Source organism: Armigeres subalbatus, chromosome 2 (assembly GCF_024139115.2).
Source record: "Armigeres subalbatus isolate Guangzhou_Male chromosome 2, GZ_Asu_2, whole genome shotgun sequence".
NCBI classification, from domain to species: domain Eukaryota; kingdom Metazoa; phylum Arthropoda; class Insecta; order Diptera; family Culicidae; genus Armigeres; species Armigeres subalbatus.
The window spans coordinates 303,334,246-303,358,420 of record NC_085140.1 but is presented as its reverse complement, the minus strand read 5'-3'; the positions used below and the strand labels follow the sequence as shown (position 1 = coordinate 303,358,420).

Below are 24,175 nucleotides of genomic sequence, written 5' to 3'. Positions count from 1 at the left end.
TAGTAGGCTGAATCCGGGACGTCTGGTCACTTTAATCTATGTATGCTTTAAACAATCCGCTGATTGAAACAACTGGAAACGCATATTTGATTCAAACATAATTTACCTTTGTTTTGATTGCGACAATATTGTCGTATCCGTGAATTTACAGACGGAAAACAAATTTAAAACGCGTCAGTTCGCACCAAAGATTGTTCGCAGAATGACCAGGCAATTGAAGATTGTTATTCTTCAGCCCGGATCAAACTCATTTACTCACAAACGCAAGCTCTCGCTAGTTTTCTTTTCCTCCTATCTCCTACTTTTATACTCCATAATCCTCGGCAATCCACAGCTCGTTTTCGCTCCTTGACTCACTCATACTTACACGTGCAGCCTAAGTATCTTTTCTTCTTTGGCACACATAGATCTTTCGGTGAAGCTTTTATAACGCATCGACATTGAGATCAATTCGGAATAATGTATCATTGACAATTATTATTGGTCTGAGAAAATTGGGTGCTCATTCGAATAGATTATTCAGTAAAATAATTTCTACTTTATTTATCATTTTTATTTTCATTTTTGCAAACATTTACTTGCTCACCGAATTAGTTTCTTGAATCCATTATATTCACTACATTCGTCCCCTTCTCTACAATTTGAATTAGGATCATGAAAAAGTGTCTGCTTCCAGAAAATCATTTTGATTTTTATTAATTGGCGTGAAAAATGTGTTCAATGTAGCCTAGCGCTGAATCATGTTTCAATCAAAACAATGAATTCCATCTTTAATCCTAACAGAAAGAATTCAAATCAAATCAACAATTTAAATCCAATAATACACATACATCCAATAGTCAAATACAAGAAAAAAAATCCTACTCGAACAATATAAGAAATTGTTTTAAATTTCATTATAATAAAACACAAACATAGTTCAAACAAAATCATGATGCAATCGATGTTAGAACCAAGTCCTAATCGAATTCTAATCCAATCCAACACAAATCCAATCTCAATCCGATTCAAATGCAAAACCATTCCTAATCCAATCCATATCCAATCCAAAAATTCAACCAAATTATAATTCAAATCAAATCTAAATTCAATCGACATTCAATTCGAAGTCAAACTAAATCCAAACTAATCCGATACAAAGCCAATCCAAATTAAATCCAAATCTTATTCAGTTTCAATCTAAATCCATTTTTTTACAAACTAAATTCAATCCAATCAAATCCCGGTTCTGCTTCTTCTTATTGGCATTACATCCCCTACTGGGACATTGCCGATTCACGGCTTGTTTGTTCATTAAGTAATTTCACAGTTTTTAACTGCGATCCATTAGTATACCATGAGACTAATATGATGTTATATTTATGCCCCAGGGATATCGAAAAAAATTTCTAGGCCGCACCAATAATTGAACCTTTAGTTTGGTCTTGCTTTGTAGAAACACATCTTACCACACGGCGGAGGAAGGCCTCTCAAATCCAATTCTTGTCCAATCCAAATTTAATCCGAATCCAATTCAAATACAATGCAAGTCAAACAAAATGCAATCCAAATCCAATACAAATCCAACAAAATGCAAATCAAATCTAAAATCAAACTTATTCTAATCCAAATAGAATTCAATCCAAATCCACGGCAAATCCAATCCAAATTTAATCCAAATCCAATAATTATCAGCTGCTAGCCATTTGGCCCATAAAAATACCCGTGTTCCGCGCGCGCGTCATTTTGATCGGTATTGCACGAAGTGCGCACGATGGCATCGGACAACAACGGCGTTGGTGGCGGTCATTGCTGGTGAAGCGGCAGTCGGTCTGATATCATCAATTGAGTAAATTTTTTGTCCGGTAGCGGTCCCAGCGACAAATGCTGCCCCGGTGATGACGTTGGTGGCAATGCAATCATCGATAGTGCAGCAGCGGTGGTTGTTGACAGTGATTGAAAACATCACAACTCTCTCAATTTCACAAATTCCGCTATGTAGTTTAATGTGCGTTAGCGCCACCAATTTGATTTCCATCCAGATTTGAAATATAATGGTTTCGACCTTCCGAACAACTTTGTAGAGAATCATAACTCTCTAAATGTCACATATTCTGCGACATCTAATTCAATTGGTAGCCTCATGTGCGCTTCCGCCGCCAAAAGGATCAATTCCGAGTTAATGAGTTAATTCACCGTAATGGTTTTGATCATTCGAACAACTTTGTGGAACATCACAACTCTTAGAATTAAATAGATTCCGATATATCCAATTCTACTGGAAGTCTCTCACATGCCAACACCGCGGAGCGCATGATTTCCAAATAATCAGATAATGAATATAATGTTTTTGGTAGAATATCACAACTGTCCAAATTTCACTAATTCCAAGATATCTAAGTCACCTGGTAGTGTCATATACTCTAGCGCCACCAAGTGGATGAATTCCGAATTAATGAGACGTTCACCGTAATAGTTTTGATTTTTCGAACAACTTTGTAGAATATCACAACTCTCTAAATTTCACAAATTCCGAGATATCTAATTCAACTGGTAGTTTCATATACGCTAGCGCCACCAATTGGATGAATTCCGAATCAATTATATGTTCTCCACAATGGGTTTGATCTTTAGAAAAACTTTGTAGAATATCACAACTCTCTAAATCTCACAAATTCCAAGATATTTAATTCTCTCATATACGCTAGCTCCGCCAAGCAAATTAATTCCGAAATAATGAGACGTTCGCCGGTTTTGACTTGGTTTTGATATTTCGAACAACTTTGTAAAATATTACAACTCTCTAAATTTTACAGATTACAGGATTTTTATTCAACTGGTAGTCTCATATACGCTAGTGCCGCCAAGCGGATAAATTCCGAATTAATGACATGTTCACCGTAATAGCACAGACAAACAGACGTAACACTAGAGAAATTACCATCGACCATGGTTTCAACGATCAATTTGAATTTAATTGGTTGCGCGTTTCACAACTAGAGGCGCTAGCGTAGTAATCGAGTTCGAGCCTGACATTTCACTCCAGCGCCTTCTGGTGACAATGTCTTATGAAACATTGTTTGTTACTCGCAAGATGGTGTTAGGGGAGTTGGGCGATGAATTTTTCAGAAAAATGTTCAAGCTGTTACGTCTGTTTGTCTGTGGTAATGGTTTTGATCTTTTGAACAACTTTGTAGAATTTCAAAATTCTCTAAATTTTACAGATTCAGAGATATCTAATTCAACTGGAAGTGTCATATACGCTAGCGCCGCCAAGTAGATGAACTCCGAATTGATTAGATGTTCTCGACAATGGTTTTGATGTTTCGAACAACTTTATGGAAAATCACAACTACCTAAATTTTACAGATACTAAAATAACCAACTCAACTGAGTGCTGCCAAGTGGATGAATACCGAAATAATAAGATATTTTTCGCAATGTGTTTGATCTTTCGAGCAACTTTGTATAATAGAACATGTATGTGTGCAAAAAAAAGCTCCATCGCCATTTAGACACTTATTTGTATCCGATTTTCTCGCATTAAGTTGCTTTCGACGGGGACTCCAGTCACATAGTTTCCTATTAAAAATGGGCCAGATTGAACTATGGGCTCAAAATGTATGGCCAAAATACATTTCTTGGTAAAAATGCCGAATTTCTTTATAACAATTTTTTAAGCTCATTTATTTAACCTTTCACAGGGGTAAATAAATAAAACCTCCAATGCAATGCAGTACAACGTCGACGGTAATGGAAGGATTTGACAGTTTGTTCATTTATTTCCTGTCAAATTTTGCCGTTTCCGTCGCCATTCCGCTGAATTGCGTTTGGGGCTTGAGTGGTTTGAAGCATTTCCAATCCTAATTTTCTGAGCTATTCATTAGATACTGATGAGGAACTAAATATGAGATTTCATAATATTTAGATATTTATAAATCTCCAGGAATCAATGATTTCCGACATGTTTTTTGGAAAATTAAAGACGAACAATATCTTAGTTAGTACGGAGCGTATGAAATTCCTGCTGGTGTTCATGAATGTCTGGCTAATGGTAGGGAAATATTTATTCACTCATCTACACTTTGAGGTTCATAATGCAAGAAAATAATCAAGAGAGGCAAACGTTGACATTTTCCTTCGTGCCTTAAAGAATCAGATCTAATTTTAAGCTCGATTTGGATGAAGGGGAGACGTTGGAAAAAAAATCACTTGCCTATTCTAATATCTTGCGTAATTTTATAGCATTTGAAGATTTGAAAAGTTCTTTGTCCTCTGATACTTTAGATGACTTCATGGATGTCGTTGATGTAATTGAAGATAATTTCATTAAAGACATAAACCTTGACACAGAAAAAGAATGATGTTGTATATAACTTTTAGAAAGGGCTCATCCACAAATTATGTAAGGGAATAGGGGTGGAGGTGGTGTTCCAAGTTTTCTTACATTTGCTTACGATGGAGCGAGGGGGGATTTGTTAAAATCTTACGTAAGATAAGAATATATATAAAAATTTAAATTAGGGGAACAGACGGCTTTGGCAGGTTTTGCTCTATTATTGGCAGGAGTTTTTTCGTCGAACGAAATTTATGAAATTTGGCCACAATATTCTTTGATTTGCAAAGAATGTTTGAGCCAAATTTGAGCATAATCAGTCATAAAAAACCCTCCTGACAATAATAGAACAAAACCTGCCAAAGCCGTCATTACCCCTATATAAAATTTAAATTCAAAAAATTGATTTTGCTCCACACCGCTCATCCGATTCTGTCCCAAATTCTGGATGTTTTCCGAAAACCAAAACCTTGAAAAAAAACCACGTGGTCATAGGGGGGGGAGGGGGGTCTGCCAAATGACCACGATAAACCACATGGGGGGGAGGGGGGTTGAAAATCTTCAAAAATATGACCACGTGGTTTCTGGATGGCCCCTAGTACGTTCTGCGTCTCAACAATTCGAAATATTGAATCCATTGCCTCACTGCTGGGTGGCGATCAGGTTATCTTTATCAGTCAGGACGACAAAGCTAAAGTCCCGATTGGACTCACAGCGGCACACAAACAGTCACCTCTACTTATGCACCTTGAGTACCATGACCATGACTGGGTAGTAGCCCCAAAACACAAACTTACACCTTCCGTCTACAGTGCGATTGTAATTAAACCACATGGACAAGGCTATCCAGAAGGACTCTACGACACTACCCATAATTCCATTACCCCGAAGGCCACTACTCCGAACGCCACAACCCCGAATGAGTCACTACCCCGAATGCCATTACTCCTAATGGGACACTACCCCGAATGAGCCAGTACCCCGAATTAATCATTATTTCAAGTTTATACTTCATTTCAATGAAAAAAATGTTACTCAATAAAAGTTTATTCATAATTCCGAGCATATATGAGCAATGAGCAATAATTGAAACTGAAACTGTTTCAATGCAGTACAAAACTAAGTATTCTCACTCTGTAATATCCCGTTCCACTTCGTATGGCACCCTTCAAGAGTCCTGAAAGGTAGGGGAAGATTATGCAGCACGTTCTCATGCACAATGCAGAGAGTTGGAGGCAATGGATCAATCAAGGTAACTCATTTTGCACTCACCGCATCAAAACAACGGCGGCACTGTATACACATATTTCTATTCGTGTTGTTTGGACAGAACATGTCTACGGTGGCTCGATCTGTTCGTTTCATAACGGCAGATTTTGCTTTTTGATTTATCCATTGCGATCCACGTCAGCATGACTACAAGGGCAACAAGGTTGAAGTTGTTCCTTGGTCGCTGTTGTAAAGCAAAGGGATTCTGGATGAAGCGTGGTCTAAATCTCAGAATCGACGAGTGGGTGAATGAGTGAGTAAGAGTGAGCGAGTAAGAATGAGTGAGTAAAATTTAATGAGTGAGTAAGAGTAAGTGAATGAGTAATAGAGAATGTATGAGTGAGTAAAAGTGAGTGAGTGAGAGTAAGTAAGTGAATAAAAGTGAGTGAGTGAGTAAGAGAGAGCGAGTGAGTCAGTGAGTAAAAGTGAGTGCATGAGTAAAATTGAGTGGAGTGGTATGAATGAGCGTAAGAGTAAGCCAGCGAGCAAGAGTGAGTGAGTGAGTAAGAGTGAGTGGGTAAGTAAGAATGAGTGAGTGAGTAAAAGAGAGAGAAAAGAAGAGAAGTAAAAGAAGAGAGAGAGAGGGGGGGAGTTTTTGTTTGTCTTCGGTAAGTTGTGTTGACTTTAACAAGGCGTCATCTCTGTTCGGTATCTAACGGGCAGGCGCGTTACTTTTAAAAAGGCATTATTTCCTCTGTGTCCCTTATCTCGGTATAACCACGTTCATAAAGAAGGTATATTCTCATCTGTCTGCCCTATATCGGGCAAACGCGTTCATTTTAAGAATGCATTATTTCCTCTATGTGCATTATACCGAGCATACGCGTCCATTTAAAAAAGGCATAATCTCCGCTGACTGCCTTATACCGGGCAATCCCGTTTGTTTAAAGAATGTATTATTTCATCTATGTGCCTCATTTAAAGAAGGCATCATCTCCTCTGTTCGCCTTATACCGGAAAAACGCATTCTATGGAAAGGCTCTTTTACTCCTCATCTCATTTCGTAGAATTAGTACTTTTCAAGATCATAATGACAGAAATGACAGTTAAAACTAATTAGAAAAAAAAATCAAAACTGTTGGTTAAACAGAATATGTAATGCATTTATCTAAGTTTCTATATTTTTTTTATTTTTTTTTAAAGATTGTCATTTTGCGATTCATTGATATCTGTTGGTGTTAAACATAATAATAGAATACTACATATTCGAAACGTTTTCGGGGTAATTGTCTTTCGGGGTAATAGATTTCGGGGTAGTATCCCATTCGGGGTGATGGTTTTCGGAGTACTGTCCCATTCGGGGTAGTGGCCTTCGGGGTAATGGCGTTCGGGGTACTGTCATTCGGGGTAGTGGGGTGGAGCCATCCAGAAGCCATGACTTATTCAGGGCCAACGTATATTGCTATTAGAAGCCTCAAGCATGCTGCTTCCAATGCCGCAACGCATTCGGATGATTTAGATACTTTGATGGATGTTGAAGCTTTTCAAAGTTTCATGAAAATTGAAGATGGATTTGTAAGACCAGTCATGTTATCTCTGCAACACTTTCTTCGGTATGACCTTGATGCATTGCTTGTGATGACCAATACGCCTGGAAGAAGCGCGTTCAATCGCGTAGAGCGGAAAATGGCGCCCCTCAGCTCCCAACTAGCTGGAGTGATCCTGCCTGCAGATTCATATGGATCCCATCTTGATGAAAGAGGTAAAACCATAGATGGAGAATTCGAAAAGAAAAACTTCACAGCAGCGGGTGAAGCATTGGGTCAACAATGGAGTGCATTGGTCATTGATGGATTCCCAGTTGTAGCCGAATATAAAGAACCAAGGAAAGCATGTGATCCTCCTAGCTTGCCAGATCATGAGTGGTACAAGGACCATGTACGCGAATCTCAATATGCCTTGCAAATCGTTAAATGTGAAAATACGGGATGCTGCAAGCCATTCCGAAGTAGCTATCTCCATGTTTTACCGAACAGGTTCCTTCCACCACCTTGCCCATTGAGACAATCTAGTGTGGGTATCATGGTACCAAGACCAGGTGATGTAAAACAGACAGATCGGTTTTTGCCTCTGTTCCAGCGTCTTGCATTGGGTGTACCTATACCTGTTGATTCTGACATGGTTAATGTACCATACGACATGTACTGCCCTTCGCTTCGTAATGAAATCAAGCAAAGAACCTGTAAGACTTGTGGTTTGTATTTGGCATCGATGAAAGCTGCTGGTATACACAATACACACTAAATCGGTTCATGGATCTTCGTGCAACAAACAATCTGGTAAAGTTCGTCCCGTGCGAGTAGCAGCTCGCCGATGTAAAGAATTGCTGTGTGTGATCCGTGACGATTACACAGGAGCTGAAGATGTTGACTGGATGGATGAAGAGGATGTTGATACCGACAACGCAACTCAACGCAACAATCAATGGACGATTATTTTGCTGAGGTTCAAGCCGTCGAAGCCTGGGTAACAAATGAGTTCACAGCAGCTGATAATCATTTATGTTTGCTGAATCGTAAGAGCACATAAATTGATGGTTCTGCTGATTCGTTTGCACCAAAATTGATTTATTATTTTTTTATTCAACTTTCTTTTGTATTCAAAGTTTCAATAAAAACATAAACTGCTTTAAGAACATTTCACAAGCAACTTTGAATAATTTTAATGAAAAAAAAAATGAAATCTTACTAAGATGTTAGGGAGGGGAGGGGGGTCTTTGAAAATCTTATGATGCCTTACAAGGGAGGGAGGGGGGTACAAAAAATGGCAAATAAACCCTTACGTAATTTGTGGATGACCCCAAATCACGAATCTGCCATTCGGAACAGTGGAGCATTCTTACGCCTGTGGAGTTTTATCTATCCGGAAGAATTCCAATTTCTTTTTCATTTAAATTTTTGTTACGTCTTCTTGAAAACTCAAGATTTTGCCTTTCTAGAATCTCTTAATTGATTTTCTGGAAATAGCAGAAAGAAATACTTTAAAAATATCTGTATCGATACAGACATATGATAGGGTAGAGAACCATTTGGGCAGCACCGCCTATTCCCGTCAGCAACCTTAATAACTCGACCGCGTTCCAACCAAATGGCTATTTTTTTGTACATGGTTTGGTTCTATCGATATCTAGTGATGTACAAAAAATCAAGCCATTTGGTTTGAACGCGGTCGAGTTACGAGTTGACGGGAATAGGGGGTGCTGCCCAAATATTCCCGCTTTCTACGTAGTATTTGGCTCTCACTTTTTCGGAAGGATTCTTTTGATAATTCTTTCAGAAAGGCCATGCATCTTTAAGAACTTATGAACACGCTAGGTTTAATTAAATATAGGGTCGGTGTACTAATTGTCGCCATACATAAGAAAAACTATTTTTTTAAAAATAATCAAAAGGCATGTGGGTGGACTTTATATATCAAGCGAAAGGTTTTACTTCCTGCTTCTTAGTTTCGATAGGTGATCAATTTTGCCAAATACTATGTCAAGGGAGTCGAGAATGTTTTCCACCCGAAAACATTCTAGACCAGTGGTCCCCAGGATGCTTACTATGAAGGGCCGCACAGACGTTTTGAGCTGTTGAAGCGGGCCGCAGTATATTTGCAAAATTTGTAGCGGAAGTGACATTGGAAAATGTGTATATATAGCATCTTGTCGGCTCAGTTGGCAGAAAATATTCTATGCTTTTTTCCTAAATAATCAAGTGGCAACTAATTCTGTAATTTTGATCTCATGTTTTTCATATTTGTTGTTCGTAGCAAATAACAAAGGGATTCTAAAAAACACTCTAAGCAGCATTCGCTTGATATTCGAAGCAAAATTCGTTTGAGTTTCTGAACAGAATCCGTCTGGAATTCTGAACAGAATCCGTTTGGGATTCTAAAAAGAATCCGTTTGGGATTCTAAAAAGAATTCTGTTTGAGATTCTGAAAAAAATCCGATTGAAGGTTCTGAACAGAATCTGTTTGCGATTCTAAAAAGAATTCGAATGGTATTCTGAACATAATCCACTAAATTTCAGTTCAATTTCTCCAAAACCTTACTTATTTTGAGAAATTGAAACATTCTTATTACGGAGCAGTGTATTACAACAATATTTTTACCTGTAGTTCAATCTTCAGTTCCTTTAAATCTGAGATGAAATACAAATTTGCTATTATCATAACCCGGGGCAATAACATCGAAGTATATTTGCTGTCGGCCTGCTATCATCCATGTATGAAGTTATGAATTTTATGAACCGTAATGATAAAACTATTCTAAATTTATAAATCTTGCTTCAACATCATAGTGATGTGAACTTGACAGGTTCCCGAATGCACCGAGATATTGGGAATGATAGAAAGCTTTTCCTATCATATAGTGCTAATCAATGGGCCACACGTAGTGTATTCTCAAACAAACCTTCGCGGGCCGCAGGAAATGGCTTGGAGGGCGCACTTTGGTGATCACTGTTCTAGTACGGTGAACCGAACTCGTCATCTCCGGATGTGCAAGCCTTCGCCTTTGCTTACATGGCTAGCTGGAGACCCCGTTTGTTATTATTTTGCGATCAGCAGTTGAGCAACTACATCTCGGAATTGATATCATATGATCAAGCCTAGCATCATTGGCATGGACTGAGGACATCTAGATTCCAATTCCGATGGATCGCTTATGCGTAGAGCCATAGTGTGGACTCCCGTTGTAACACAATTTCAAGCTTGCTTACAAGAAGTAATATTAGAAGACTTAATGATTATGGGCTTCAAATAGCATTCAATATTCAGGGGCGAACAGGAACTTGACATCATAAATTTTATGTGAATTGAATTCGAAGAGATGTTTTAAATGTTCTCAACAAAAAAGGTGGCGATAAAGACGCAAAAATGAACATTTCTTTCATGAATTTTGTAAGTCTCTCCTATGTTCGAATATAATAAGGCAGTAAGAATTGCTATAGCAATATATAGCGTAAATAATTCCATGCACCTAAAACTGAATCTTGTCAAAAAAAAAAAACATCCGTGAAGTAGGTCGGTTGGTGCTAGGAATAGTTATCAGATTAAGGACAATTTGTCGGAATCGCCTTCGGAAAAAAGGGTAAAACAACCCAACTCACCAGAACCAGTCTGGATTAGAACATTATTAGGAAAAATGAAGAAAAAACCGCAATCAATACTAATAGGGGAAGTGCATCGGCTTTGGCCAACTTAGTGCCTAATTTGGCCAACCCTGGAAAATACATATTTTTCCAAAATAATCGATCAGTTGAAAGCAGCGTTGATCCGTGAGCGATATATCTTTTGTTGGAACTAAAAAACCCTCGCGAATTGCTTTATTTTTGGAGTTATTCGTAAAATTGGCCAAATTAGGAACATGGCCAAAACCGGTACAGTTCCCTAAGTCTTTTAGTACAAACAATGTTTGCCCTACTAACGATTTTAGTAAAACATCTTTTAGTTACCGAAACTGCTCGATGCATGTCGATGTCATTTAGATCACATGAAGTTTTTTTTCAATAACATGAGCAAATCCATCTCGAATCTACATAAATCCATAACACTACTTCTTGGTGTCAGTCATTATGGATATGTAGTCCTGGAAGGAATCCATATGTAAAAGCTGGACCATTTGTTCAATAATCAATCATCACTGCCAATAAACTTTAATTAAATTTAAGTTAAGATTCCCGGTTCGGTCTAAAGAATTTGGGTTGGTCAAGTTTGTTTGGGTGGGGACTTCTTTGAGCATAAGAGAATCACCAAGTACAAAAAAGGTAGCTTGAAATCTCGCTTTTCATAACTCTGGACTTGCTTAATGAACGCTAAGCTGCACGGTGGCAATGTTCCAGAGTTGGCATAGAAGAATAAATGAAGTAGAATGTGGATAGGAAGTATTCAGGGGTGTGCTATACATCGTCATCACCTATCTGGTACCACCTCGCGAACGGCGACGGTGACGGAGTTAACTTGTCTGACAAATTAGAACCAGTTCTTTACTTTTGGAAAACCCCAGAAAAATTGGATTTGTTGGTTCGGTCGCTAGGTTCGTGACACGACAGGTTGTTAATTGACATTTGGATATACACAGTCATTTAACGGCTGAAGACGTTTTCCGTTACTGACGGTACATGCAACTTGTAATATTTAGACAACTCGACAAGCTTCTAGATAAAAAGCTTCTTCAACAGTTCGTAATAATGACTTAATTATTATTTAATAAAATTAAATTTAAACAAATTATTTTGAAAATACAGTTTATTCCATTATTAAGAAAGTTATGCAAAACATTTTACTTTCATCTTAGTCAATAAGTTCAATAAGAAACATGTTATTTCTTGCGCTCATTTCGCGTGTAATAATCAAGAATATAGAATAATAGAAAAGAAGGTAGAAGAATGAAGAGAAGATAAAAGAAAGAAAAACAAAGGAAATAGAACAAAGGAATAGAAAGAAAAACAAAAGAATAGAAGAACAATAAAGAATATAATCCATTGGTTCGTTCTCCCTTGAAGAAATATTAAGTAATTTGTAGAAATATCTATGTAATTTTTACCCTGAGGAATATTCTTAAGGCGATTAATTCCAAGATGCTATGAAACATTCAGTTTCAGGATTATTCCTGATCTAATATTAAGGCAAACGGTACTCATTAGCCATTTATTATTAAATATGTTGTTTTCCAGATTTCTCTTCATCGAGTTCATTAGTTCAGATTTGAATAAGCTATTTGTTGATTACCCTCAAGTGGTATTCCGTTGTTGATCACCCAGAAGTGATATCATCACTTACTACTATTCAGTCAGATGTCAAGAGCGGCAATCGAACCAACTGAAGCATATATACGAATACATGCATCACTAATCGCTAAGTGTCGACAAGGTCCCGTCTTGAAATAGCCTTCATATTAGGGAATCCCATGCTGAACCCTAATTGAAGATGCTGTTTACTACTTCAGGCCATAAATCACCGGCGTGAATAGTTGTTGTTTGAGCAACTTTATTCATTTGAAGTCAAATCAAATGAAATTTATTAGCCATTGATGTTGGTTTCTGTTTGTCAGAGTACGACTTTTATGTGATGTTGATAGAAATTTTGAGAACCTGCAACACGTACGAAATTTTGTTTGAGTAGTTGCGTATAACATCACATGTAAAATCAATGACTACGAGACAATGCGGGCCGGCGTTTGCATTTAGATTCTTATTACCATCTTTTGGCTGTTCTTTTGAAATCAAAAAAGGGGAAATTGAGGATTACCTGTACAACAGTTCCAATACTGAAATAAATAATTCTTGAGAATTAATCTTAGCAGGTTTGCTGACCATTTACGATGTTTCTCCTTTACAACCGGTCGAATAGTCAAACCTCAATATCGAAATACCGCTAACAAACATGCATTTGCGAGGGCGTGCCGAGGCATATAGTGCTACCAATACTACTTCCTTGATATTCATAATAATAATAACCAAACCAGTTTCTCTCGAGACATCATCGTTAGCAGTGAATTCGCGAATCACATCACCCTGTGTGCATCTCATCCATCGATCGTGTGGGTTTTGCCAGGCTCTACAACTTTCCAAAACCACAATGTTATTTCCTTCGATAACCCCTGACGACACGCCGAGATAAGAAGCTTTATTTGTGCCACTTGGCTTCACTCAATTCCCAGTTCGATTTGGCCCGGTCATTCCGATTCTCGAAGCGCATGCCTCGATGATTCTGACGGCGGAAGAAAACCACCATTCCAGCGGTGTTTCAAAATCATTATCACCGTTCTGCGTTGTTTATGATAGTTCACTATTCAACCATTTTGCAATACCTAATATAAGCACGAGTGCTGATGATACTGCTGCTGCTGCTGTGAGCCGTATCAATTACCTTGCTCTTTGGGTCTTCTATGCACGAAATATTTATAATTACACCCTTCGAATCAAGCGCACAAAGAACCAATCACACACATCGATGGGACTAGAATCTGGTTTGGAGTGTCCCCTCGCACTAAACCGAACTCGTAGTGATTGCACACAGCCCGCACTATCTTTGTCAGCACCTCGCACAGGTTCTTCAACTCAGGTGGGAATCTTCTTCTGCCCAGGAGACGACGTCACACCTCGGGGCAGCACCTTTTGGCGATCACTTCTGTATGTTTGCAGTGGCAGCAATGAGTTGTACGTTCCCAACCGCGTGACCATTCGCGTACATCGTATCCGGAGAACTGAAACTCGTTAAAAGCGAAGAGGTTGGTTTTAACAAACGATCGCGATCGGCCGGTCACGATCGTTGGTCGACTGACCGTGCGTTCGCGTTTGTTTACGGTCGATTTCGGACGTGGAACCTTGATAATCTGTTCGTAGTTGAATCAAATTGATTACATTCCTGGTTACTATTTAAAAAAAAGAGATCCGTAGATTGCACGAAAATTAAAAGAAAAACAAACGTTACACACTTAAATCACTTCACAGATTTCGGTGAATTTTGCTTCAACTCACCGAAATCTCAAGAGCAGAATTATTCGGTGATTATTTCACAAAATTTTCGGCGATTTTTCCTTTGTTCAACTGTCAAAACCACCGAAAATATGTGAAATTATTCACCGAACAGTTCTGCTGTTGAGATTTCGGTGAAATTTCACAGAAATCTGCGATTTATTTTAAGAGTGTAGGGGTGGATAATCAATAAAGTGAAGAACTGTGTTATTACCTCGGGGGAGGTAGCTGGGTAATCAGTATTGTATTACTAAATTATATAAATATTTATGTAAAACGGGAGTTATCTTTTCAAGCGCGAACCAAATTTTCTTACAAATCTGCATAATTTGGCACATACAAAATTGCTGGATTCGTATACAAAAACGATAGGTTTTTGTATCAACAAGTGTATACTGGGTCGCTTTTTACGATGTTGTTAGGGGAAGAGGCCCCAAAACGCCCCCCCCCCCCCTTGCAAAACGCCTTTTGTGGTTTCCCTCATATTTACCGTCCTTAAGATGTCCGTAACAAAACTAGATCAAAAATTATGTAGGACTAGTTGACCCGGCAGACGTTATCCTGCATAGTAGGCGAAAATGCGCGTTGTGAACTGCCCATGTGAAGTTTTCATACGAATCTTCATTTTAGTTTTTCACGATTTACTCAACTTTACTTATGATTTTCACATGAGGAAATATCATATAAACCCGTCGGAAACTATAAAGAACGTAACTGCTGAAGGAATGAAGAAAATCCATTTGGCCGTTTTCGAGTTATGCGGATACGAACACAGACCATTTCATTTTTATTAAATAGATAGGTGAAGAAAGTTTCAAAATAGTGCATGGGAAGGTCGGAAAAACCGAAAATTTCCACATTTTGAAGAAACATCTAACATTTTGGCGAGGCAAAACGCCCTAGTGGCAATAACCTACAAAGTACTTGCGTCTCCGCGGACTATCCATACTAGAATGCTGATTCGCCGACGCGTGGTACTTTGTTCCCTAGGAGCTGCCAGCTAAAAGGCGTTTTGCCTCATGAGTTTTCCGGCAACAGAATATCACCACTTTTTTGAAATGTGAATATTATCAATATGATTGAGATTTTTGACAATTTTTGAATGGCATCAACTAGCTATCTTGTTTAACTGATGCATAATGTAAAAATACCCATGAATAGCGTTACAAATAAGACAATAGAGCAGTGTTTGCTTAGCTTAGCTAGGGCCCCCCCTTCCCCTACTCTGATTTCCTAATAAGCTTTTTTTTGTGGTTTATAAATGGTCCGGGAACACCGGGAAACCGCGTAATATCGATTTTTAATGAAGTCGTTTTTACGCGGATTTGATTTACTAAATCTAAAATAGTTGCCCCTTAACCCTTTCAAGCCCACGGGGTCATCTTTGGCCGGGCCGCAACAAGCGCCAACAAAGAAATAATATTTTTTCTGCCCAAGCTTTCGCTTAGCAGATTTAGTTGAGTAAAAATCGTATTAGATTCCACAGTAACTCATAACTAAGGATATCCTACAATAAATGTGTGGAAGAATTGATATGAAATTATTTCCGTTTTACTTTTACGATGAAAATATTACAAGTCAGTCAATAAGCCGCTATCAAACATGGGCGGTCAATGAATTACGATAACCTAGAACTTCATGAATACGGTGAAGTTAGCGAAAAGAGAATATGTGGCATATTGGCAGCGGATTGTACTGTTTCAAAATAAGATTCCCATTCAAACCTATCCGTAGAGTTGCTGTGATGCACTTTTTTCAATCTTCCTTAGACGTCATAGGCCATCCAAACTATCATTAAGTTCAGGTCTTGAAATCTACTGCTGCATAAAAGCTTTTTTCAATACAAAATTTTCAAAACAATTTATCTGCTTTTGTAAACAAAGATTATTATTATTCATTTCATTTATTTAGTTTACATCTAAACAGATAACACTGAATCAACAATTTGACTCCGTCCTCGGATACGCCCCACGCTCGCCAAGTCGTTTTGCACCTGGTCTGCCCATCTCGCTCGCTGCGCTCCACGCCGTCTCGTACCTGCCGGATCGGAAGCGAACACCATCTTTGCAGGGTTGCTGTCCGGCATTCTTGCAACATGTCCTGCTCATCGTACCCTTCCGGCTTTAGCTACCTTCTGGATACTGGGTTCGCCGTAGAATTGGGCGAGCTCATGGTTCACTCTTCGCCGCCACACACCGTCTTCTTGCACACCGCCAAAGATGGTCCTAAGCACCCGTCTCTCGAATACTCCGAGTGCTTGCAAGTCCTCCTCGAGCATTGTCCATGTTTCATGTCCGTAGAGGACAACCGGTCTTTTAAGCGTCTTGTACATGACACATTTGGTGCGGTGGCGAATCTTTTTCGACCGCAGTTTCTTCTGTCATGTCATCCGCGAAGCAAATAAATTGACTGGATCTGTTGAAAATCGTACCCCGGCTGTTACACCCGGCTCTCCGCATGACACCTTCTAGCGTAATGTTGAACAACAGGCACGAAAGTCCATCACCTTGTCTTAGTCCCCGGCGCGATTCGAACGAACTGGAGTGTTCGCCCGAAATCTTCACACAGTTTTGCACACCATCCACCGTTGCTTTGATCAGTCTGGTAAGCTTCCCAGGGAAGCTGTTCTCGTCCATAATTTTCCATAGCTCTACGCGGTCTGTCGTATGCCGCCTTGAAATCAATGAACAGATGGTGCGTTGGGACCTGGTATTCACGGATTTTTTGAAGGATTTGCCGTACAGTAAAGATCTGGTCCGTTGTCGAGCGGCCGTCAACGAAGTCGGCTTGATAACTTCCCACGAACTCATTCACTAATGGTGACAGACGACGGAAGATGATCTGGGATATCACTTTATAGGCGGCATTAAGGATGGTGATCGCTCGAAAGTTCTCACACTCCAGCTTGTCGCCTTTCTTGTAGATGGGGCATATAACCCCTTCCTTCCACTCCTCCGGTAGCGGTTCGGTTTCCCAGATTCTGACTATCAGTTTGTGCAGGCAAGTGGCCAGCTTTTCAGGGCCCATCTTGATGAGCTCAGCTCCGATACCATCCTTACCAGCTGCTTTATTGGTCTTTAGCTGTTGAATAGCATCTTTAACTTCCCTCAAGGTAGGGGCTGGTTGGCTTCCATCGTCCGCTGAACTGACGTAGTCATCTCCTCCGCTGCCTTGACATTCACTGCCTGTACTCTCAGCGCCATTCAGATGTTTCTCGCTTCCACCTTTCGATCACCACACGTTCGTCCGTCAAGATGCTCCCGTCCTTATCCCGGCACATTTCGGCTCGCGGCACGAAGCCTTTGCGGGATGCGTTGAGCTTCTGATAGAACTTGCGTGTATCTTGAGAACGGCACAGCTGTTCCATCTCCTCGCACTCCGCTTCTTCCAGGCGGCGTTTCTTCTCATGAAAAAGGCGGGTCTGCTGTCTCCGCTTCCGTCTATAACGTTCCACGTTCTGCCTGGTACCTTGCTGCAGGGCGACCGCCCGCGCTGCGTCCTTCTCCTCCAGAATCTGTCTGCACTCTTCGTCGAACCAATCGTTCCGTCGACTTCGACCCATATACCCGACGTTGTTCTCCGCTGCGTCGTTAATGCTTGCCGTGACTGTATTCCAGCAGTCCTCAAGAGGGGCCCCATCGAGCTCACCCTCTTCCGGCAACGCTGCCTCGAGATGCTGCGTGTATGCAGTGGCGACATCAGGTTGCTTCAGTCGCTCTAGGTCGTACCGCGGCGGTCGTCGGTACCGAACATTGTTGATGACGGATAGTTTTGGGCGCAGTTTAACCATCACCAGATAGTGGTCAGAGTCGATGTTAGCGCCACGATATGTCCTGACGTCGATAATGTCAGAGAAGTGCCGTCCATCAATCAGAACGTGGTCGATTTGTGATTCTGTCTGCAGTGGTGATCTCCAGGTGTACCGATACGGAAGGCTGTGTTGGAAGTAGGTGCTGCGAATGGCCATATTCTTGGAGGCGGCGAAATCAATTAGTCGTAGGCCGTTTTCGTTCGTCAACCGGTGAGCGCTGAACTTCCCAATAGTCGGTCTAAACTCCTCCTCTTGGCCAACCTGAGCGTTCAAATCTCCTATGATGATTTTGACGTCGTGGCTTGGGCAGCTGTCCTTATCATCATCAGTGCTTCCGGAGTGTGGGCTATGGACGTTGATTATGCTGAAGTTGAAAAACCGGCCTTTGATCCTCAACCTGCACATTCTTTCATTGATCGGCCACCACCCGATCACGCGCCTTTGCATATCGCCCATCACTATGAAAGCTGTTCCCAGCTCGTGTGTGTTGCCGCAGCTCTGGTAGATGGTATGATTACCTCTAAACGTTCGCACCATTGATCCCTTCCAACAAACCTCCTTGTTCGTTGCGTGAGTTATTTTTTTTTGGCTGGCTTGCAGGGCCTGACACCAAACCCCCTAAATTTCCGGAGGACCATTTCTCCTTATTTCCGGTGGACCATGGTGCACAGTTTCACTTAGAGTCCCTCGCTGGCACTCGGACGATGATCAGCCGCCCCTAACATGGAGAACAGACGCTGTTGTGAGCCGATCCTGACATGGAGAACAGACGCTCAATAAGATTTGCACCTCCGGAGAGGAGCAAACCCCTCCTCCCTGTCAGCATACGACCATAGTTCCCACCGGGGTTAGTTACCCGATCTTCCCTAAGGTTGCTCGTATCCCGGCCAGCACCGCGGGGAGGTAGGGATAGGAGTTGCTGGGTAAGAGGCTAAGGACCGCGAGATGGGGTCTATTTTATTCCTTCAGGTACGCGAAGTACCAATGGTACGCTTTACCCAGCATTTGCCGTGCCATTATTATTGTTATTATTATAGAGTTTTGGCACTTTCTCAGCAAGTGTGCTAGGAATTTTCTCCTACCAAGGGCAATCTGAATGCCAAAGGAGATTAGGCTCTGTGGATCTCGTTGGCCAGATGACTAAAAATCCTATAATAAACGTTTGGACCGGATGTATTAGTTTTGGTGGTCCAGGAATCTTCTTACGATGGTGCAAGTTCCAAGAACCACTGTCATTCGGATGCTATGGAGGTTATGAGATAGTTCCAGCTCTCCTAAGGATCTCAGAAGAGATTTCAGGACGATTCCGGTTGCTGAGATAACAACCGGAATTATACGCACGTCCTCCAGGTGCCACATCTGCTTCAACTCCTCCGCCAAGTCGTGGTACTTCGTTATCTTGTTGGAGAATGTTGTTTGGACATTATGGTCTAGCGGTACAGCAATGTCGATGAGGGTTACCCGCTTCATCCTTTTGTCGTAGACCACAATATCGGGCCGATTGGCACGAATGAGGACATCCGTTAGGATCTCGCGATCCCAGTACAGCTTCACGAAACTATTTTCCAGAACCGGGACAGGCACATATTTGTAGTAGGCGACAAACTGGTTAACCAAGTTGTGCTTTAAAGCAAGCTGTTGGTGCACAATCTTGGCTACTTCGTTATGACGACCGAGATAGGCTGAATCAGCTAAGGCTGAACACCCGGACACGATATGTTCGATCGTCTCTCCTACTGAATTGCACTTCCTGCAGCGGTCCTCCACGTTTTCGTGCAATATATAGTGCCGATAGTTCTTCGTCGCAATTACCCGGTCCTGGATGGCTACCATGAATCCTTCTGTTTCCGAGAAGAGTTCACCCCGCTCCAGCCACGTATTCGACGCCGCTTTGTCGATATATTCCAGCTCCAGTTGATGGGGGTGCGTCCCATGTAACTCCTTCTGCTTCCACGATGCGATCATCTCGTCGACAGATTTGATATCGCAATTCAGCTGATAGTCCTCCTGCGCCAGATGCAGGGCACTGAATCCGTGGTCAGCTTCACACACAGCGCGATAGATTTCGTGGCGGTTCTGGCTTTCCACGAAGTATCTTCGCAACTGCTGGATCTGGGAAACACATAGTGTTTGTATATCGGTGACGCCTCTTCCTCCTACTGTACGTGGCAGGGTGACTCTCTCAATGGACGATTTTGGATGGCGCATGCGATGCTTAGTGAACGCCACTCGTACTGCTCGTTCTAACGCCTCCAAGTCAGTCTTGGTCCACTTCACCACCCCGAAACTGTATGTCAACAATGGCACAGCAAACGTGTTTATCGCCTTCACCTTGTTGCCGGCCGACAAGAGGCTCTTCAAAATACCGTTGACACGATGCAAGAACTTTTCCTGCAGCTCTTTCTTGATTGTCGTATGGCGAATTTCTTTCAGTTGCAGGAAACCTAGGAACTTGTACGTTTCGCCTTCAACCATGTTTCGAATCTCCTCCTGTTCGTTGACGCGGAAACTGTCGGCATCCACCAGGTGACCCCGGTGTAGATGTATGGATCGACATTTATCGATACCAAACTCCATCCGGATGTCGTTGCTGAATACCGTTACAAGCCGCAGAAATTGGTGCAGCTTCTCCACAGATTCCGCAAACAGCTTCAAGTCGTCCATAAAGAAGGTGTGGGTAATGTTTGTACGCCTTTCCTCACTCTTCAAGTGATAGCCATAGTTGTGTTGGTTGAGTGGTCTGCTAAGAGGGTTCATGGCAAGGCAAAACCATAGAGGACTAAAGGTATCGCCTTGGAATATGCCCCTCCTGATACTGAGAGTCCTGGACCGTAACACCTTTTCTCCGTCGGTAATGTGTAGGGATGTGCCCCACATCCCCATAGCGTGCTGCATTAGCCTGATGACGTTACCGTCTATCTTATACAACTGCAGTACCTTAAGAAGGTACGAGTGAGGTACTGAGTCGTACGCCTTTTTATAGTCGATATACACCATGCTCAGGTTTCTTTGCCCAACAACGACTGCATCAATGATGACCTGATCCTTGCAGCCTCGTGTGTTACGTCGACAACCTTTTTGTTCCTCGGTCATCAGGTTGTTGACGTCGCAATGGTTCTGCACCCTCCTCGCTATTACCGATGACAGCACCTTGTACAGACTCGAAAGGCACGTTATTGGTCTGTACTTGGCTGGGTTCAAAGTGTTCCGATCCTTCGGCAGAAGATAAGTGACACCCCTAATGATGAATTCCGGTAGCTGCCCGGGGTTATCTAGTACCGTGTTGAAGCATTCCGCCATCCGCCCGTGGACCGTTGTGAGTTTTTATACCAGAAATTATGCACAAAATCGGGTCCTGGTGCAGCCCAATTCCTGGTATACCGAGTAGCCTCACGTATGTCTTGGGCGGTCACGTTGATAGCGGTCATGTCTCCAATTCCACCACAATATTGCTCTTCTTCTGCCATCCACACCCCATCGCCGTTGTGTATGACGGGGTTCTCCCATAGATTGGACCAAAACTGCGTGACTTCTCCAATCTCCGGAAGGCCCTCGCCAAAGTCGGCTTTGTCGTTTCGGATGTGGTTGTAGAACTCCCTTTCGTTGATGTTGAACATTCGATTTTGCTGCTTCCTCTTCGAACATTCTCCATAACGTCGCAGTCGTTTAGCAAGAGCACTCAACCGCTGTACATGGGTGTCGAGGATCTCAGTTATGTTCGCCTCGGTGAGATCACGGAGTTCTGTGGGTTTCACAATTTCAGCAACATTCCGAACTAGCCTGGTTGATCGATTCCCCTGCTTGTACTGTGTTAATCGACCAACCTTTGACCGCAGTGTGGCGATGCGGTTCTCCAGACGTCGCATCCACGCGGGTTTTCGTGCTTTGGGGCGTGCGCGTCCATCACTCTCACCTTGTGGGCGCGTTCGCAATCCCAACGTTCTTACAACAGCCACTGCAGCCGAATACACGATAAATTGCAGCTCCTCAAGGTTCTCCACGGTTTCCAAGTACTGTGGCAAAATATCCTGGTTAAGGATGCTTACTGTACTCGTCAACCGATAGGAGTACTGCAACTTGGGTATCCGGTGTCGGGACATGGGGTCTGTCCCACGGAACTGTGTAACTGCTGTGCCCATATGATTAGCTAGTTCGTCCTTCAATTGCTGTCGTTGCAATTCCACTGTTGGTCCTGGAGCGGCGGGTGCAATCGAATCGCGACGGTTACTTGCGATTGATGCATCCAACCCAACAGAACTCCTTCTCGACGTATCGCTCGATCTTGCCTCCTCCTCCTCTCCTAATTCCCTCTGCACTTCCCGCTTGATGTACTCTACGTCTTCTATTATATTATTATTATTATAGAGTTTTGGCACTTCCTCAGCAAGCGTGCTGGGAATTTTCACCTACCCCGGGCAATCTGAATGCCAAAGGGGATTAGGCTCTGTGGATCTCATTCGCCGGTTGACTTAAAATCCTATAATAAACGTTTGCACCGGATGTATTAGTTATGGTGGTTCAGGAATCTTCTTACGATGCTGCAAGTTCCAAGAACCACTGTCTTTTGGATGCTATGGCGGTTATGAGATAGTTCCAGCTCTCCTAAGGATCTCAGAAGAGATTTCAGGACGCTTCCGGTAGCTGCGATAACAACCGGAATTATACGCACGTCCTCCAGGTGCCACATCTGCTTCAACTCCTCCGCCAAGTCGTGGTACTTCGTTATCTTGTTGGAGAATGTTGTTTGGACATTATGGTCTAGCGGTACAGCAATGTCGATGAGGGTTACCCGCTTCATCCTTTTGTCGTAGACCACAATATCGGGCCGATTGGCACGAATGAGGACATCCGTTATGATCTCGCGATCCCAGTACAGCTTCACGAAACTATTTTCCAGAACCGGGACAGGCACATATTTGTAGTAGGCGACAAACTGGTTAACCAAGTTGTGCTTTAAAGCAAGCTGTTGGTGCACAATCTTGGCTACTTCGTTATGACGACCGAGATAGGCTGAATCAGCTAAGGCTGCACACCCGGACACGATATGTTCGATCGTCTCTCCTACTGAATTGCACTTCCTGCAGCGGTCCTCCACGTTTTCGTGCAATATATAGTGCCGATAGTTCTTCGTCGCAATTACCCGGTCCTGGATGGCTACCATGAATCCTTCTGTTTCGAGAAGAGTTCACCCCGCACCAGCCACGTATTCGACGCCGCTTTGTCGATATATTCCAGCTCCAGTTGATGGGGGTGCGTCCCATGTAACTCCTTCTGCTTCCACGATGCGATCATCTCGTCGACAGATTTGATGTCGCAATTCAGCTGATAGTCCTCCTGCGCCAGATGCAGGGCACTGAATCCGTGGTCAGCTTCACACACAGCGCGATAGATTTCGTGGCGGTTCTGGCTTTCCACGAAGTATCTTCGCAACTGCTGGATCTGAGAAACACATAGTGTTTGTATATCGGTGACGCCTCTTCCTCCTACTGTACGTGGCAGGGTGACTCTCTCAATGGACGATTTTGGATGACGCATGCGATGCTTAGTGAACGCCACTCGTACTGCTCGTTCTAACGCCTCCAAGTCAGTCTTGGTCCACTTCACCACCCCGAAACTGTATGTCAACAAGGGCACAGCAAACGTGTTTATCGCCTTCACCTTGTTGCCGGCCGACAAGAGGCTCTTCAAAATACCGTTGACACGATGCAAGAACTTTTCCTGCAGCTCTTTCTTGATCGTCGTATGGCGAATTCCTTTCAGTTGCAGGAAACCTAGGAACTTGTACGTTTCGCCTTCAACCATGTTTCGAATCTCCTCCTGTTCGTTGACGCGGAAACTGTCGGCATCCACCAGGTGACCCCGGTGTAGATGTATGGATCGACATTTATCGATACCAAACTCCATCCGGATGTCGTTGCTGAATACCGTTACAAGCCGCAGAAATTGGTGCAGCTTCTCCACAGATTCCGTAAACAGCTTCAAGTCGTCCATAAAGAAGGTGTGGGTAATGTTTGTACTCCTTTCCCCACTCTTCAAATGATAGCCATAGTTGTGTTGGTTGAGTGCTCTGCTAAGAGGGTTCATGGCAAGGCAAAACCATAGAGGACTAAAGGTATCGCCTTGGAATATGCCCCTCCTGATGCTGAGAGTCCTGGACCGTAACACCTTTTCTCCGTCGGTAATGTGTAGGGATGTGCTCCACATCCCCATAGCGTCTTGCATTAGCCTGATGACGTTACCGTCTATCTTATACAACTGCAGTACCTTAAGAAGGTACGAGTGAGGTACTGAGTCGTATGCCTTTTATAGTCGATA

General features: G+C 42.2%; 1 protein-coding gene across 5 annotated transcripts in view; it reads right to left on the bottom strand.

The window, feature by feature from the left end:
• The window catches only part of LOC134212509 (serine protease inhibitor 28Dc-like), a 73,818-nt gene extending 60,015 nt beyond the window's left edge, over nt 1-13,803 (bottom strand). Inside the window, exon 1 of one of the 5 annotated variants that reach the window (XM_062690453.1) lies at nt 13,383-13,803. The gene's annotated coding sequence lies outside the window, so the exon portion shown is untranslated. The remainder of the gene's footprint in view (nt 1-13,382) is intronic. The other 4 variants (XM_062690456.1, XM_062690452.1, XM_062690454.1 and 1 more) reach the window with 4 other exon arrangements.
• Nucleotides 13,804-24,175: the final 10,372 nt, after the last annotated feature.